At 50.3% G+C, this 13,054-nt stretch overlaps 1 protein-coding gene across 4 annotated transcripts in view; it reads right to left on the bottom strand.

The window, feature by feature from the left end:
• Nucleotides 1–12,728, bottom strand: part of KLHDC8B (kelch domain containing 8B) — a 44,499-nt gene extending 31,771 nt beyond the window's left edge. The window contains exons 1-2 of one of the 4 annotated variants that reach the window (XM_053378504.1): nt 12,306–12,728; nt 5,443–5,528 (exon numbers count right to left, since the gene is read on the bottom strand). The gene's annotated coding sequence lies outside the window, so the exon portion shown is untranslated. Of the gene's footprint in view, nt 1–3,426; nt 3,514–5,442; nt 5,529–10,654; nt 10,725–12,305 lie in introns of those variants that run through there. The other 3 variants (XM_053378505.1, XM_053378506.1, XM_053378507.1) reach the window with 3 other exon arrangements.
• Nucleotides 12,729–13,054: the final 326 nt, after the last annotated feature.

The raw sequence follows: 13,054 nt of genomic DNA, 5'->3' as shown, positions 1-13,054 counted from the left end.
AAAGACAGCCCACACCGGAGAGAGGCAGACTTAAGTGAATGTGAAAGGTCCCTGCTGGGATGGAGACAGCTTCAAAACACATTTAACTGCAAAAAAAGAAAGGAAAGGGGGAAAACGACAACAGCGAGGAGGGTCACCAGAGGATAGGAGAAGCTGGATGTGGCAAAGTCAACTGTGGGAGGTAGAAGGACCGTCCCGGCAACAGCCTCCATCCCCTCCCCAGAATCACATCCACTCCAGCTGCCATAGCCCGGGAAAGCGAAATACAGTGGTACCTCGGATTAAGAACTTAATTTGTTCTGGAGGTCCGCTCTTAACCTGAAACTGTTCTGAACCTGAGGTACCACTTTAGCTAATGGGGCCTCCTGCTGCCGCCGCTCCACCGCCACACGATTTCTGTTCTCATCCTGAAGCAAAGTTCTTAACCTGAGGTACTATTTCTGGGTTAGCGGAGTCTGTAACCTGAAGCGTATGTAACCCGAGGTACCACTGTAACAGCAACCTGGTAGTTAACAGTTTGCTAATAAAGAGCTCCCTCTATAGGTTACCACCGTGTACGACCACAGCTTCAGCCACAGTCCTCACCTAGAGCTCCTCCAGGATGTTTGTTTTGGGTTTTTTCAGTAAGTGTATTCTGCAATGTATCATTGACGCAATATTAGTGGTGGATTTATCCTGGGCCATCTGCTTTTCTGAGACGCTTCCCCAGTGTTGCTGCCTTATTGTCACGGCGCTGTCCAGCCATGGATGTCCAGAGTGAGGAATTACACTAGTGGCCCAAATTGTGGAAACCTTTTGGGGAAAGTGTATTTCGAGGTTTGATGGCTCATAACACCTCATAAACACTCATGTTCCTTCACGGATCACTGCCTTGTCGTGGCGAAGGGGCTTGAATAACTCAGAGAAGCTATGAACTATGCCGAGCAGGGCACCCAAGATGAACAGGTTATAGTGGAGAGTTTTGACCAAACGTGATCCACCTGGAGGAGGAACCGGCAAGCCACTCCAGTATCCCTGCCAAGAAAACTCCATGGGCAAAGACAACAGGCATGTTCATTGGCTACATTCAAATAAAGGAAAGCTACTGTCAACCTAAGCAAGTTGTGCTTCCTTTTTCTGGTTATTGGCCTATATCTTTTGATAGAATACAGATAATTGAACCAACATTGTCGCATTACATTCTTCATTAAATTATCATTCCACTGATCTATAATTTTGTGGTAATTACTCCAAAAGAAAGTGGTGTTACGAGCCATCAAACCTCAGAAATACACTTTTCCCGAAAAGGTTTCCACAATTTGGGCCACTATAGTGTAACGCGTTATTGTCCAAGGTTCTAACTTACAAGTTAGGAAAAAGCACTCATCAGCCCTACATATCTCAGCTTGTCCTAGGCGTGAGCCCCCGGAGGCAGCTGCCGCAACAGAGAGACCCCTCCCCTGACCTCAGCTTACGTATCTCCCCGCACCCGAGCTGCGCGCAAGCAAGCAAAGACTGTGTCCGTGTGCAACCTGCTTCTGCTCCTCCCTCTTCGGTCCTTGCCTGGTCCTGGGAGACGGTGGAGCAGGAGAGGTGGGGGCAGGAGGAGGTGGTGTGGCAGCGCTTCACACCAGGCTGACCTCTCCCTCCCTCCCTTCCTCATCGCCATCTGCAGAGGCGCTCTTTTGCTGCATTACAACAAAAGCAGGGCAAGCACACCCACTGAGCATTTCTGGTATAAAAAAAAATGCAGGATTTCAGTTACGGGACATGCACTGATTTGGAAAGGAAGCAGTGCAATGAGCACAAATCATCATGGATGGACAAAGGAAAGGATGCCCAAAGGGCCTCTCCCCGAGAATCTACTTTATCTAGCCATCCCGACAACCAGAAAATGTGGCAGGTGCTTCTCAACAATCAGAGAGTAAAGGACCAATGGCCATAGGTAAGTGATGAAGGGCCCTTCCATTGTTCCTCCGCATTCCCTTTTAAACTCCGCCAGCTAAATTCCTTTCCTTTCCTTTCTTTATAGGTCTGGGGGGGGGGAGCCTTAATAGTCCCTGAAGAAGAAGAAGAGGCAGAGAGAATGAAAGAGAGGAGCTTTCCCATGCTGCACAGTGACAAGCAAATGTCCTGCATTGGAACCGGACTGGAAGGAACCATCCCAAAAGGAGAGCAACTTTCGTAAACCTGAATATTCCTGCCCCGTGGACTGAAGTGAGAGGGACAACCCGCTGCTGCAGGAAAATTAAGGAAACACAATAGGGCTGTCTCCTAAGAACAACAATAACATTCCCACAAGGTGCACCATTGCATCTCAATTAGCTCATGCATTCTGAATGAAGCTTTGCAGAATGAGAGGGAACGTGTTTATGGGATGCCTTTTAGGCGCTGCAAATGGCAGCTTAATACTTACTACTCTCGCACCTGGTGGTGCAGAATAGATGCACACAGGGACAAAAACCGAGCAAAGCCCATGCATAAAGTATTTCCCTATGTACCTGTCCACACATTAAAATCTCTGGTGGGGAAGGTCAACCTGGTCAACCTAAGCCAGGTCAAGTGGCTACAGGAAAGAGGGCCTTCTTGGTGGAGGTGCCCCAGTTATGCTCTTCCCCACATGGTGTCTACAGTATTTTCCTTCCCAGAACTATGCAAAGACCTCCTTCTCGCTCCCCCCCAACTTGTGCTTTTTAGGGATCATTTTAAACCTCCTAACTGCTTCATGCCACTTTTATGATTTTGTGGCTTTGCATATTGTACAGTGGTACCTCGGGTTAAGTACTTAATTCGTTCCGGAGGTCCGTACTTAACCTGAAACTGTTCTTAACCCGAAGCACCAGTTTAGCTAATGGGGCCTCCCGCTGCCACTGCGCCGCCGGAGCACAATTTCTGTTCTCATCCTGAAGCAAAGTTCTTAACCTGAAGCACTATTTCTGGGTTAGCGGAGTCTGTAACCTGAAGCGTATGTAACCCGAGGTACCACTGTACACATTTTTTATTTTTGCATGTTGATTTTGATCTATGCTTTTTTGCAAACCGCCTGGGAATATAGCTGAAGGGCAACATAAAAATGCATATGTTAAATAGAAGTGTAGAATCTTAAAAGAGTTGGAAGGGACCCAAGGGTCATCTAGTCCAACCCCCTGCAATGGCAGGAATCTCAGCTAAAGCATCCAGGACAGATAAATAACAATACAACAAACAACAGGCGCTCTCCGTCCTGCTCTGTGGCCAGGTGGGGGGGAGGGGGAGACGAAAGCAGGGCTTCTTCCCGCACACGGTTCCAATATTTTACAGGCAGCGGCTGCCCCTGCCCGTTCCGCAGCAGTTGGATCTGCAGACGTCAGCAAGTGATTCTGCAAAAGCTTCGCTTGCTTATTTCTGCACAGGCCACAGGCCAGGTCAGCCACCAATCTTATTTGCACAGCTGCAGGGTCAAGCAACCTGAGTGCCTCCTCTGTCACAAGCTCCTCAGCTGAAGCCATCAGGGAGACCCGAGCGAAGCTGGCTTTGAAGGCAATTTGTCAGATCATTGTGAGATGATGAAAGAGAGCAGAGAGGTAGCAGCAGCTGCCTTTGAGACTCTGGGAGTCTCGGGCCTGGTTCCCCATGCCACCACGGAGACCCCACCGCGCTCTGTGCCCCCACCTGGAGCTTTTAATTTGAGCGATAAATCTCCCCCTTTTAAATCTTGTCAACTACCAGGACTCTACAGCTCATTTATCTTCCTCCCCGCAAAAATTAGGAGCTCTAGTAGCTTAATAGCCAAGAGCTGCATAATTCAGCAACCCAGGCATGAAATATTGATAGCCAGTCCCCAGATCAGAAATAGCTTTTGCCTCTGGGGGGTCTTCCAGGACTCTTAAGGAGACAGAAAGGAAGGCACTTATTTTGCCATCTTCAGCACCCAAGGGAACCGGGCACATGCCGGCTCTTGAGAACGGTTGAGAAAGGGGGGAGTTTAATCAGGAGGCAACGCCATAATCGCATTGAACAAGAACTGGGTGCCCCCCAACATTGCCTGGCATTTGTTCCCAGGTGTACCGCAGCTGCAGCATCTCATTTGTGAGAAGCCAGAGCTCAGCAGGCTAGAGAGTTATGCGGCAAAAGGGCCTGGAGTCAGATGCTAGAAAACTAGTTAAAGAAGCTTCTGCAAGCGCCTGTAAAAGATGAGGAAAGGGAAGCAATGCAGCAGCATATGTAACCACCCATAGAGCTAAACTGGGATTTAAACCTAGGACAGCAGGCTATTTCAATGGTGCATATTACCACCTCATATACTGTACAGTCATACCTCAGGTGAAATATGCGTCAAGTTGAGCGCATTCGAGTTACGCTCCTCGGCAACCCGGAAGTAACGGAGCGCATTACTTCTGGGTTTCGCCACTTGTGCATGCGCAGACGCTCAAAATGACGTCACGCACATGCACAGAAGCGGCGAAAAGCGACACGTGTGTGCACAGACATGCTGTCGCTAGTTACGTTTACCTCTAGATGCAAACGGGGCTCCGGAACGGATCCCGTTCGTATCTAGAGGTACCACTGTAGTTATTTTAAGGAGTGGTCATTAGGAGGTTTGGGGCTGGTAAGCGAGGGGTTAAATCCTGCTCAGTATGGCTCTACATGCTCCCCTGCTAGGAGCAGGCGCACATCGCCAAAGCCCAGTGCAAAAAAAGGTTTGAAAGCCCTTTTGCAAACAACTCTGCGCTGCTCTTTAAAGCCCTTTTGGAAACAGCTCTTGCGCTGCTCTTGAAACCTTTGGGTTTTGGAGGTTCAAAGAACAGTGCAGGGCTATTTGAAAGCCCTTTTGCAAACAGTCCAATGATGCTTTCTGAGCCCCTGAAATCTGCAGGTTGAAATCGCAACACCAAAGGCTTGCAAAAAGGACTTTCAAGCAGCCTGTGCTGCGCTTTGTAGTGCCGACAGTATGATGTCAGGTGATTGACCGATGGGCAGCTCCAGCCGCTTGTCAAATTTGACCGTCCGGGGGTGGGAAGATAAGGATCTGGGCCACTGGCCAGAAAAGGTTCCTTAATACTGCATAGTATGGGCCCAAAGTCTGACTTGGTGTAAGACAACTTTATCCATCAAGGGCTACCAGTCAAACACACCCTCCAAGTTCAGAAGCAATGTACCTCTGAACAGCAGTCACTGGGGAACAAAACTATCTTACAAATAATTAAAACTACATTTCTGTCATGGGGGCTTTAGTTGCATTCCAGCATTGCAGGGGCTGGACTAGATCAGTGTTTCCCAGCCTTGGGTCTCCTGCTGTTTTCGGACTACGATTCCCATCATCCCTGACCACCGGTCTTGCTAGCTAGGGATGATGGGAGTTGTGGACCCAAAACAGCTGGAGACCCAAAGTTGGGAAACACTGGACTAGATGACCCTCAGGGTCCCTTCCAACTCTACAATTCTTTGTAGGTGGTGAGAAACCTCTAAATGATAAGTACTCACCTGGACAACGAATCTATCCCGGCTGTAAATGGTGTATGCTTTGGACATCCCTGAGAAAGGCTGCTGTAGGTAGAAACTATGTTATCCTGTTAAGAAAAGAAATATATAGCATTATTAAAGGTAAAGTTAAAGGGACCCCTGACCATTAGGTCCAGTCGTGACCGACTCTGGGGTTGTGGCACTCATCTCGCTTTATTGGCGGAGGGAGCCGGTGTACAGCTTCCGGGTCATGTGGCCAGCATGACTAAGCTGCTTCTGGCGAACCAGAGCCGTGCATGGAAACACCGTTTACCTTCCCACCAGAGTGGTACCTATTTATCTACTTGCACTTTGACATGCTTTCGAACTGCTAGGTTGGCAGGAGCTGGGACCGAGCAACGGGAGCTCACCCCGTCCTGGAGATTCAAACCGCCGACCTTCTGATTGGCAAGTCCTAGGCTCTGTGGTTTAACCCACAGTGCCACCCGCGTCCCTTAAACATCATTTGGAAATGGATGTGTGGAAAGGCAGCCCTTGGGGGAAAGGGGGAAGCGACAACCCCTGATTTGCACAGACAAGCTCCCATTTCATCCACCCATCCTTTAGGAAGGGAGCTGGCTCAGCTACATCTGACGTGAACTGAGGCACTCCAATATTCTAGCGGGCACTGAGGCCACAATAAATAAATCAATGCGTGGCTGTTTCCTTACAGCAACGGTTCTCAAACTTTCTTTTCCCTGGGCCACACTTTCAGAATAAAAAATTTGCTCACGTCGCACCCAATGTTTTTATTGGTAAGAAATGCATCAGGAGAAAACGATTGCTAGCAGGGACTGGTTCTTAACACAGAACACGACAACTTTGTGTGACACCCAGAAAGTATAAAAAACAATGAGAACATGGATCCTTTCCAAAATTCTGCAAGTGAAAAAATTAATTTTGATACTACGCTATGCTGAAAGGTGTGCACGTTCCTCTGGTTGCCCTTGAATTTATCCTGCCACACTTGCCACCCTCTCCCGCCACACCCCTTGAGAACCCCTGCGTTGAACGCTTGAGTATTTATCATCATGTACGCAGGCACTCTCGCTTCAGATCCGAGGCTGCCTACCTTGCTGAAACACAGGGCAATACCGGCTTTGAGCACCATACTTCAAGAGCAGCCTCCGATCCTACCGTCCAGACCTTTAGCTCATGCTGCTCCCTTGCTGGACAACAACAGCCCACTCCCACGGACCCTGCACACCCTACGCAGCTGTAGAGCAAGATTGCGGGGTTGGCGATGGAGCTGAACAGGGTGCAGCCATCTGAAGAAGGTGTCCGGCCACACTTTGCTTTGATCTGATGCAGAGGCTTTTGACTGCATTGCTAGCACTGCTGACTCAGCAATCCCCAGCTCTGGCTACCTCTGCAGTTCAGTGCAAGCAGCCAAAAGTTTGGAATCTGTATCTTTAAAAAAAGGAAGGAAGGAAGCTAAACCCCAGTGGCGCTCTCTCTCTCTCTCTCTCGCAAGACAGGACGTGCAGGCTGGCCGCGATAATTCTGCTGCTGGCACCTTAACCATCTCATCCCACAAAGGGAGACCAGAGGATTCAGCCTTAAGCCGGCAGAAAATTCCTTTTTTATTAACTCGAGCCAGATTAAGCCTCAGTTGATTTGAAGGATCACGCTCGCTACAGGTAAAGGAAGGTGAGGGAGCCAAGCGTCAACATAACGCGAAAGGGAGAGAGAGGCCTCTTTTCCCTATCCGCAGAAATTCCTACCCCCCTATGCAAACCAAGTCAGTGATAAGTGCATGATTTGCATATTAATGTCTTCTTCCGAGATATGGATTAGCGGATAATTTGGAATTGTAAAACAAGAGCTGGGAAAGCAAAAGGCGATAACGGAATATGATGGGGAGCAGGAGAAGGGCATAGAGGAAGAGGTATAGGTGCAGATTAGCAGAACTAGGAGATAAAGGTACGGAATAATCACAAAATTGTAGAGTTGCGAGGGACCTTGAGGGTCATCTAGTCCAACCCCCTGCAATGAAGGAATCCTGCCCAAAGCTGTATGTGCATGGGCTTGAACCACGAGTAGACCTAGAGGAACCAAAGAGAACTCCAAAGGGGACTGAAGCCCCTGACCGCTTTCAAAACCACTTCCTGCCTGCCCTCCTTTGAGCCCAGGCCAAATACTTATCCGAGTTACGTATCTCCCACAAACATGAGGACTAGAAGCTTGAGAGCAAAGATGCTCAAAACGCCACGTTAAGCAAACAGGGGAGTCCGAGGGCACAGATTAACAGGGCACACACAATCCTAGCTGAGAGGGGAACAGACATTTCAGCACCAGATCCGACAAGAACACCGTTCTGCGACATTCCTCCATGCAGAGCCGCTGAGTTGCCAAGCAAGCCAAGTGCTGTGCAGCGGCTGGGCAGGTCAAAGGTTGAGGGCACAGCAGTGCATTGCTGTGGCTTTCTGACAACAGGACTTGGTCGCTGCTAGTGAGAGCAGCATGCACCCTGCTCCGCAACTCAGTAGCCATCGAAGCAGAAAGGACAGGACCGTTCAGTCCAGACTCTAAAAGTACCTCGCTCTGCGCACTGTGTCCATGTGGCCGGGGGTGGCGCGGGCACATGCTTCCTAATCTCCAGCTCTGCTTACTGTTTTGCGGTTCAGAGGCTCATTCACGAAAAGCACAACACTCTAATCTTAAACCCCTTCCCTTGGAAATACGTTCCACGGTGGAACATGTGGCAGTGAAATAACAGGTTTTGCTTAGGATCTGGGTAGAGGAAGCCACTTTGAACAGGCGTGTTTCCAAAGAGCTGGGGATTGCTCTCTCCCATCACCACCGCCTTTCCCATTTTCGGGTAAGACGCCAACAGGCTTGCAATTAAGACCTCAGCCAACTTGACAGCGACTGCAGGCAGCCGATAGGTCAGCCATCTGATCGACCAGCACTTAATTTGTAACAAGAAGCGCTGGGTTTCAACCCCTGCGGAGAACACTGTATATATCCTTTCTCCTTGAAGCCTTTCCCTCAATCCTCAGATGCACGGGAGAGAGATATTGTGCACGTGATCAAAGCAGGCGTTCCTTTCCTTGCAATGCATGTTCCAAGGCGAGAGCACGGTGCTGGTAACGCGAATGTTGCATGTTCGATCCCCACATGGGAAAGCTGCATATTCCTGCATTGAAGAAGGTTGTATTTCTTCAGGGAGCTTTCCAGCTCTACGGTTCTAAGACTCTAAGGCCAAACTCTGGCTCTGAAAACACAGCCAAGGGCCAAACTAATCTCTGGGTCCAGGGCCGAGATGAAACCAGCCAGACCCGCCTTTGCTTCTTTCTATGTTCCCTTGTGGTGGTCCTTCTCCGAGAGCATTTCCAGGCCACCTGCTGTTTATTTATCTTGATTGGTTTCCAGGGAGGTTAGACGACGCTGTGTCAAAACAAGGAACATCCTGCACTTTCTTTGTGCTTTCGTTAATGCAAAAGAAGCCCGATCTTTTAGAGTGGTGTGTTTGTTCCACAAGATTCTCCCCATCAAACTGAAATTGCACAACCACAATTTGCCGGTACATGATGGAATCTCGCTGGAAAATGGTGACAGTCTGTGAGTCAGCAAAAACAATACTAGAAAAGTCTGGTACTACTCTTCTTCTGGCGACACGGCTGGGCCACGCTGCTCCTCAATTCTCAGCATATACTCTGTGACTCTCAAGCAGATAATAACGCATGTCAGTGCTTGATGGTTTGTAATAGAGATGTCAGAGAATTCTGACGGAAACGGGAGCAGAAATTGCCAATGTTTGCTTATTTGCCCTGTGTCCAGAACGGAAACCAATCCAGCAAACGCAGTTGCTATTTGACGTTGTTGATGTTTTCGGTCTGGCAACGATACCTAATTAATCATCCCCATTTCCGCTGCACTTCTGTTGCTCTGAAACTAATGGAACTGGCCCTGTTACAGGAGCCACGTAATACTCGTTCCGTAGTTGCAAGTAATCCATCATGGCATTACCTACACTTTGGAACTCCCTGCCTGTTGACCCCCAAAACGCTGTGCTTAAAGCTTAAAACATTTCTGTTTAGGCAAGCATATCCAGACAGGCAGATGCTGTCAAAGTTTAATCTCTTTTGCTGTTGATTTAAATGATTTATTAATATTTTAAACTGGGTTTTTTATTGATAATTTTAATATTTCTTGTAAACCACTTGGAGGTTTTGCTGCAATCAAGGGGTAAATAAAAAGGTAAAGGGAACCCTGACCATTAGGTCCAGTTGTGGCCGACTCTGGGGTTGCAGTGCTCATCTCGCTTTACTGGCCGAGGGAGCCGGTGTACAGCTTCCGGGTCATGTGGCCAGCATGACTAAGCCGCTTCTGACGAACCAGAGCAGTGCACAGAAACGCTGTTCACCTTCCCGCCGGAGTGGTACCTATTTATCTACTTGCACTTTGACGTGCCTTCGACATTGTGTTAAATAAATGTAATGATAACGTAAGTAATTACATAAAATTCTGCTGTAATGGACAGCAAGAAGACTATCATAGTTTTTCTTGGAAGCCGATATGCAGTGGAATGGAAACATCACTGCATGCAACAAATACAAGCTGGAATGGACATCCATGCCTTTTTAAATCCCTATTTCCCCAAAGGGGTGGGCTTCAAACAGCGCAACGACTAGCTATTTATATATTGCCTGGAGCCCCGCTTCTTGCCCCAAGGACCAGAGCTGAGGCTGTGTAAATTCCAAGACTTCATCATCGGGTAGACTCAGAAGGCTGAACTGATGCATGCCGTCCGCACTGTTTCTGATCACACTTCCCCAACCAAGATCACTGAATATCACTGAATGGCTTAATGCACTGTGCTGTGTGAGGCTGTAGGCTGAGGCCAATGAGAAGCTGCAACCATCTCCGCCCAGCCTGATGCCTTCATTAATAATAATAATAATAATAATAATAATTTTTATCTGACTTGCTTGCCCCAGCCAAGGTAGGCAGCTCCCAAGGGAAAAAAAGAGTAAAACCACAACCCAATTAGGTTACTCACTTCCAGAGTGTTGCTATTTTGGGGGCAGGATTCAAACACATACCAGGAAATTCAGGTAGTACAACAACTACAGCTGATCAGGAGGTCTGGTTCAACAAACCCGCTTCCCAAAAAAGATTGTACTTTTTGCCATAGTGAAGGGGAAATACACAGATAAGTGTGGGATGACATCTGCTTCAATGACATCACATCAACAGGTGTCTGGATGGACCCTCCATGGCATCCACTCACTTCTTTCCCTGCAGTCCTCATCGAGAAGTTTCCTCATCCATTCAAACAAAGCACTGCAGAAGAACTGGGATCAGCCAACGACACTTTAGGGAAGATATAAAGAAGTACTTGTCCACATGGCACACAGTTAAAACGACAGAACACGCTGTCTCCAATTCTGTGACAGCCAGTCACTTAGACAGCTTTAGAGAGATCAGACGATATCATGGAGAAGAAAGTCACGATAGCAATATATGCTCTCTCCGGGATCAGAGTCCGTTTGTGTCTGGGTGCCGCTTGCTAGGGGGCGCACAGGGAAGGGGGGCTTTGTACCGTGCTTGGTGGGCCAGTCCCCGAGGCGTCTGACTGGCAAGTGTAGGGATCCGGGTGCCAGGCTGGGCAGCCGTTGCTCTGACGCAACAAGGCGCTTCGTAAGGGCGAGTGAGAGCAAGCTGTTAGGCTAATGGAAGAGCAGCTCTCCTCCCCAGGAGTTTGAGGGAAAACAAAAGTCTGAAGGGGAAGCACTATAGAAGGGATGGGCATTAAAAATAAAGCATTGGAGGGGTTAAATAAGACAAAAAAACTCCTGATATTTTGTGCACTGCTATTAAGCTAGGGTAAGAAAAACACCAACCAGTCCAGTATCCTGGTTGGCCAGCCACTGTGAGAAAAGGATCCTGGATTAGGTGCTGGGCCATTGGCCTGATCCTGCAAGCTCTTTTTATGTGCTGTTTGCACTGCGGCCAGCCAGATGCCTGTGGGGAGCCAGCAAGCAAGACTCGAGGGCTGCTCACCTGCCATGGCCAGCAATTCAGAGACAACCTGCAAGAGGGGAGGTAGAGCATGACCATCAGGACTAGTGGTCAGGGAATTGCAGTCCGGGTTGGCAAAGAGTTTAGCAGGTGGGCAACAACATTTTAGCTTGGTTAAGAAGGCAAACAGGAGTTTCCTCCTGAGCTTTCATTTATTGTTCATATCATTTCTCACCTTCCAATCTTTTCCCTTCCAATCCCGTCTTCACAGTCCCCGGTGTATCAACCTACCTGGCTGCAGTAGATCTTCCTTCCTTGCCAAAATACAGAGGCTCAAGCTACCTAACAGCACGGAAGAATTGGCGACAGAGCACTCTGCACGTGCTCAGGGACACGGCCGGCACGGCGCTGAATACAGGCCTCCTAAGCCCAACTCAGTTCTCAGCGCTACCCACACATCTCCCCAGGGGGCAGGACAGAAGGAAAAGTAGACTAGGGGGCGCCACACCGGGGAAGAACTGCGCCGCGTCTGTTGTTGGCAGGCGGCGGCTGATCTCCGGCTCGCCTGGCAGCTTTACTCGACGGCGCGGAGACTTCGCAGCCCCGGGCGGCTGGAGGAAGGGCTGGGCCGGCTCCGGGGCGTGCGCCGCCGCTCGAGGGAGTCGCGGGGGCTCCCCCAAAACACACCCAATGGCCGCAGAAGGAGGCGCGCTGCGCCAAGCTCCGGCTGCTGCGCCCCTCGCCTCTCTCCGGGCGCGCTTGGGGACGCGCAGCCTTCCCGGGCTCCCTGCGGCCTCTCTCGGCTCGCCCAGGAAAAACTTTGCAGAGCGGCGAGGCTGAGGAGGAGAAGTCGCCCCCTTCCCCACTCACTCACTCACCCAGCCACCGCAGGGCTCCTGGACGCCACAGTCCGGCGATCGGAGTTCTCCACCCGACGGCCCCGGGCAGCACCGCGCGCCGCGCTCACCTCCCCGGACTGCGCGGTCCAAACTCTGCAGGCGCGCCGGGCTGGCTGGGGTGTTGTTGGAGGGGAGGGGATCGCGCCTTCCTCGCGCCTTCTTCTCGCGGCTCCCCTGCTCCGATCCAGCTTCTCCCCTCTCGGCGAGCTCCTCTATACCGCGCAGGGGGAGGAAGGAAGGGGGAGAGGTGGGCGGCGGGCAGGAGGGGTGGGACGCGGCCGCCGCCGCCGCCACACACGCCGCGGCTCTCTGCCTTAACTCTTCCTCCGCCGGGCGCAGCTGCGCGCTCGGGACAGGCGCTGGGCAGCGGCGCCCGGAGCCCCGGGAAGGCGGGGAGCGCGCGGCGCCGAGCTGGCCGAAAGCCCCTCCGCCTCGAAATGCGACGGCCTCTCCTCTCCCGGATCCTCTGCTTCCTTCCCTCCTTCCCTACCCCGCACCCACCCATCATCCCGTTCTGTTTAGTGGGAATTTTAACATTTCCATTTTCTGAACGGTTAAAAAAAATTCCTATATGGAACAATTACATAAACGGAGCGGGGTGGTGTGTTTTGGTGGGGGTTTTTTTCTGAGAAGCGGAGAAAACTCAAGGAAAGACGCTGCTGGAACAAAACAACAGCATCTCTTTCCTGAAGGCCGGTGCAATCCCTCACCCACCCCAAAGACCCAGA

The sequence above is a fragment of the Podarcis raffonei genome, chromosome 2 (assembly GCF_027172205.1).
Source record: "Podarcis raffonei isolate rPodRaf1 chromosome 2, rPodRaf1.pri, whole genome shotgun sequence".
NCBI classification, from domain to species: domain Eukaryota; kingdom Metazoa; phylum Chordata; class Lepidosauria; order Squamata; family Lacertidae; genus Podarcis; species Podarcis raffonei.
This window is presented reverse-complemented; position numbering and strand designations above follow the sequence as displayed.